The sequence below is a fragment of the Miniopterus natalensis genome, chromosome 20 (genome assembly GCF_054644295.1).
Source record: "Miniopterus natalensis isolate mMinNat1 chromosome 20, mMinNat1.hap1, whole genome shotgun sequence".
Lineage (NCBI taxonomy): Eukaryota > Metazoa > Chordata > Mammalia > Chiroptera > Miniopteridae > Miniopterus > Miniopterus natalensis.
The window spans coordinates 9,011,258-9,017,257 of record NC_142100.1 but is presented as its reverse complement, the minus strand read 5'-3'; positions in this window follow the sequence as shown (position 1 = coordinate 9,017,257).

Here is a 6,000-nt window from a genome sequence, read left to right as displayed (position 1 = left end):
TGACGGGCTCTGGCCGGGCCCTGCCCCTTGTGCCAGGAGAGGAGATGAATGCAGCCGCTTAATTTTCCCTCTATTTCCCTCACCAGTCACGGGTGGCTAAGTCTCAACGATCAAGCCGTGGCAGTTAGAGGCAGGAAATGGAATCGGAGAAAAGAGACTTAAACTTACCCACCATGGAGACAACCCCCCCCCCCCCCCCCCCCCGGCTGCAAAGCTCTTCCAGGTCCCAAAGCCCCCAGCTGAGTTTGCATCTGGACAAACCCTCCAGGGCTCAGAAGGCCCCTGCCTTTCCCCGACTCCTGCGAGCCTGTGTCCGGGTCCCCACGAGAGGCTGCTGCCCAGGCACCTTTAAAAAAGGGGTGTCCTGAGCTTCCCGATACACAGACTCCACGGGGGCCAGGAATGCACAGAACTCAGCCTCGCTCCCGACCAAACGAGAAGCTCTGAATGCAAATCCCCCCCTGTGGTCCCCAGTGTTCACCGACCCTGGCATAGTATGGATCTGGTGATGGAGCCTGTTTCCCAACACCTGACATTCAGAGATTCTTTCCTCTGGCTGCTGCTGCCTTTGATGAAATGTTGCACAGATATGGAAAGGGTAAGGTGACACACATACACCTGAATGATGAAGATCCGGGCTCAGGGGAGGCAGCTTTTTCTACGATCGAGCAAGAGGAATGAGAGAGGAAGGGGCTTTTCTGAGTAGCATGACAAGGTTGCTTATAAACTGAACTAGATGAATTCCTAGAGCCACACACAACTGACTTTTCAACCCATCACAACATGCGTGTGTGTGTGTGTGTGTGTGTGTGTGTGCACGCGCTCCTGAAACTGAGTTTTTTTCCATTGCTGCCCCCTGGCTCTGCTTAAAAATAAGCCAGCAGCCAGTCACTTATACTTTGGATTTTTCTGATAAATGACAATTTCTGAAAACGTCCCTTAAATATAGACTGATTTCAATGGAAGTAGTTTAGGGATTTTTTTAAAATTAGAGGTGTTTCTGGCATGTTACTACATTTCAGTCTAGGTATATTTTGGCAACTACAGCTGCTAAATTCTTTAGCATTTGGTATAGCCAAGATTCATCAATTATAATAAAAAATATTTGTAGCATTTAAGATAAAAAGCTATGTATTTATATAGCTAATATTTATTGAGAATTGAGTTTCAGGCACTGAGCTAAGTAGTTCAATACATAAATAATTTAATCTTTATTAATACCCTTTGATATATAAAACCCGTTGCTGTTGTTATACTTACTTTAATGAAGGGGAAACTGAGGCTTTGGGAAGTTGAGTAACTGGTCAAGGTCGTGCAGCCAGTTCATAGCACAGCCATTACACAGATTTAAGTCTACGTGACCCAAGCTAAAATCTTAACCACACACTGTATTGCCTCACTGCACTGTTAGTGATGGTAGTTTAATAGTAATTACTAAATTATACTTGATAGCACTGTTAGTCAGTCAAGTTTTTGAGCCTTTAATATAGTCTTAAATTTCTAGTCTTAAATTTATCTTTCTTTCTCAAGGAGTTGTTCAACGGAAAAATAGGAGAGGTTTCTTTTTTCTTAGTTACAAATATAATCAAAATATAGGCACAAATAAGTTTCTGTGTGTGTCCAGCATTGCATGATTTTCACATCTCATTTTAGAAATGGATTAACCATAATTATTCAATAATCTAGGATACCTTTATGTTTATACTTTGTATCTCAGTACTGAAGCTTTTATGTGATATTAAGTATTGGTATTTGAGACTCAGCCACTAGTGACAAACTTGAGCACGGTAAGGTCAGATTCAGCAATAAACAGCAGTGCTGTAAATGCAAATTCTTTAAAGGTTGCACTCAAATTTCTATGTTTCTCAATATTGTTCAGATGTCAGTTCCCTTCTTTTTATCTATAGATTCAACACAATCTCAATCAAACACAACAGACTTTTTCAGATATCAAGATGATTCTAAAATTTACATGGAAGACACAGGTACTGGAATAGCTAAGAACAATCCTGAAAAAGAGCAAAGTCACCGTACTCACACTATGATGTCAAGACTTACCACAAAGCTACTGTCAAGACAATGTGGTATTAGCGAAGGGTTAGACAAATAGATCATTGGAACAGAATGGAAAACTCACAAATAGACACACAGAGAGTGTCAACTGATGTCTGACATGGGTACAAAGTCATGTCAATAAAGTTTTTCACTAAAGGATGCTAAAGCATTTAGATGTCAATATGTGAAATAAATTTAAGACATTCCATAATGGACAACTACATATACCTCACAGCTTACACAAAAAATAATTTAAAATGGGTCATAGTCTTTACTTGTAAGAAGTAAAACTATCAAACTTCTAGAGGAAAACACAGGAGTATATCTGTGTGACTTTGGGTATGGCAAAGAGTTTTTAGATATGACAATAAAAGCAAGATTCATCTATATATATATATATAAATTGGACTTTATCAACATTTAAGTTTTGCTTCAAGAAAGACACTGTTGAGAAAATCAGAAGACAAGCCAGAAAATGGAAGAAAACATCTGCAAATGTAAATCTGATGAAGAATGTGTTTCCAGAATATATAAAGAGCTCTCAAAACTCAACAACAAGAATGAAATGATAAAGTACTGGACAAAAGATATGAAAAAACACTTCACCAAAGAAGATGTATGGGTGCAAGCACACACATGGGGAGCGTTTGGCATCATTAGCCATTAGGGGAATGCAAATTAAAACCAAGTGCTGGGAAGTGTTCGGAGCAAGTGGAGCTGTCAGACCTGCTGGTGGGGAAGCAAACTGGCACAGCCACTTTGGAAAATCATTTGGCAGCTTCTTATAAAGCTAAACGTTCACTTGCCACAAAGCTCAGAAATGCCACTCCTCGGTATTTACCAAGCAAACTGAAAACTTACCAAACAGCTGTATACAAACATTTATAGCTTTATTCATATCCACCAAAAACTGGAGACCACCTAGACGTCATTCAGCCTGTGAATGGATAAAATGTGGTTCATTTGTACAGTCAGCACTACTCAGCAATGGCATACTATTCGGCAATGAAAAGGAACAAGCTATTAACAACAACGTAAATGAATCTTAAATGCATTTTTCTAAGCTACACCCAAAGCCTACATATTGTGTGAGTCCATTTATGAGACTGTGAAACAGGCAAAATTCTGGGGGTGGAAAGCCTATCCCAGTGGCTGTCAGGGGCTGGGGTAGCACAAGAGAATTGGGGGTGATGGACTGCTGTAAGCACTGCGGTGATGCCGTACATTTGTCAAAGACACAGAACTGAGCACCACAAAGAATGGATCGTACTATTTATAAATTTTAATACTCAACCCCTGAAATCGGGAGACCCAAGATGGAATGCAACCATGGCAATTGAGTCCACCTGCTTAGAAATGAATGACAACCACACTGGAGGGCTGAGAAAAAAGGTGACGTGAGTAACTTTGGAAAACAGTGCATTGACCAGATAGTAAGGCTGAAAACGAGGAGAACCATGCGTGAGCACTGGTGGCTTTGTTTCCCCAAAGCGTATGGATTAGCAGTTCTGACAGAGCTTCATAGGGGTACTGTGGTTGAACAAATAAATAAATACATTGTACGTAATGAGCGCCAGATTTCTCACTGTTGGTACAAATAAGCAGAGAGGAAATGCTGCAATGAAGCCTGTGATACTGGGCTGCCTTCAGAGGTATCGGCATTTAAAAATGTGACTGTATTTGAAGATAGGGCCTTTCAAGAGGTAACTGAGGTTGAACGAGGTCATAGAGAGGGACCCTAATCTGGTATGACTGGTGTTCTAAGGGTAAAGACAGAGATACCAGGGACAGCTATTTCTTACAAAATAATTTCAATTTACATGTAGAAGGGAGGAGTGAAATCGCCATTAAAGCACCACAATACTTACTGCTCATGGCGAAATCCACCAAATGGGCGCTAAAATTATTGAGCAATAGAACAAAGAGAAGCAGGACATTTGCATTGCCTCAAAGTATTTCCCCCCAAATGCTTCTTACTTGCAAAGTAGCTCCCCCTAAATTCCTGTTCATTTCAAAGGGGGGGAAATAGTAATTTTACAGTGTAGTACCTTGGCCAACACCACTCTGACCAAAAGCACAGGGTCAACATCACCAGTAGTAATAAGACACCGACGTCACGGGCCCTCTGGAGGGATGTGTGACAAAAGGCACATGACCCTGTGCATCCTTCCCGAATACAAAGCCTCCACCTAGTCATGAGCAAAGCTGAGGAACCGCTACAGATGGAGGAGACCGGGGAGATCTGACAATTAAATGCAAGGTGGGGTCCTGCACTGGACCCTGCGACAAAATAAGGACATTGCAGGAAAACCAATGAACTCTGAACCATCTGTGGTGTAGTTCATAGTATTGTGCTAATGCTAAGTTTCGATAAGAGTACCTACCATGGTTATAAAATATGGTAGCATTCTGGGAGCTGGGTGGACTCTCTACAGTCTTTGTACCTCTTCTTCCTGTGGGATGAAAAGAAAGGACATGGAAAGCAGTGTTGAGTATTTAAACATGGAAAGAGAGAGGGGAGTTACGAAATCAGTGAAGTGGCCTTGTTAGTGAACAACCCCACCACCACCCAAAGGAGATGGAAAGTTAGCCTGTTTGGTGGGATGTGTTGATAGAAGTTCAACAAGGAAATATGAGACCAGAAGTTAAAAGACCTGGGTTCCAGCCAGGCCCTGTGGCTCACCTGGCAAAGTTTGACAAATTACTTATATAATTACTTAGGTGATGTCTAAAACACGTTACTTAGATAATGTATAAAAGATGATTCTAGGAGACTCGGGTTTCTCACATGTGGCTCCATTTCACCAAGTAAAAGATGGTGATAGCCATAATCGTGTCACTTAATGGAATAACACACTTAAGACTTACCATGAAAAAAAAGTAATTTCTGTTTCAGATTCTGTTTCTTCATCTGGAAACCGAGCATGGATTCCTCTAGGGTCGTTTCCGATCACATATGGCTCTAAGTGCTGCATGAATATATCATATAAATATTATAATATTATAATAGTAGAACAAGATAAGGTTTTGTACATACATCCATATGTCAAAGCTTTTATTAGCATGGATGACCTTTTCAACAGCACATGTATTAAAATTGAAATAAAATTTACCCTAAAGATAAATGTGGGAGGTGGGGAGAGGCAGTTCTCTTTACAAAAGCATTATCTGATCACACTATTTAAAAAATGCTAAACCGTGAAATTTATACTGTGTCCCAGGAACATTAAAATGTGACCTAATTCTAATGTAATCAATTTAGTGGTAGTTGGTCAGAAGCATATCAGTTTTATCAATTAACGTCAGCTGAGGACTCATGCACTGTGTATATGTGCATGTGTGTGTGTTTATTTAAAGAGGGAACTTGGGCCTGGCTGGGGTGCTCAGTGGTTGAGCGCAGACCCATGAACCAGGAAAGTCACAGTTGGATTCCCTGTTGGACCATCTGCCTGAGTCTCAGGCTGGATCCCCAGTAGGGGGCGTGCAGGAGGCAGCGATCAATGACTCATCACTGATGTTTCTATGTCTCTCCCTCTCCCTTCTTCTCTGAAATCAATACAAACATATTTTTTTACAAAAGAACTGTGGATTATTTTTATTTTATGTATAAGAAGCTGTATGGAAAGTGTATCTGGCAAGTAAGCACGCCCTTGGCTCTAACCCACACAGTTGCTGACCTTGGTGGGCTCCCACTTTCCTCCCCGCAGCTGTGCAGGAGCTGAAATGAGAAGCCCCAGGCAGTGTGTCCCCTCCATTCCTGCCCAGTGGGCAGGCAGGAAATGCCAGCCTCCTCACAGGAAAGCCTGCTGCGGTGAGATTTCCCGATTTACTCTATAAATGCAAGAAGGCCAGATACAGGAGGAGATAAGCGCTCACGACTGCAAGTGCTTATCTCGCAGGGCTCTGGGCCCCACCGCCACGGCCGGTTTCTCCCGAGAGCTGCAG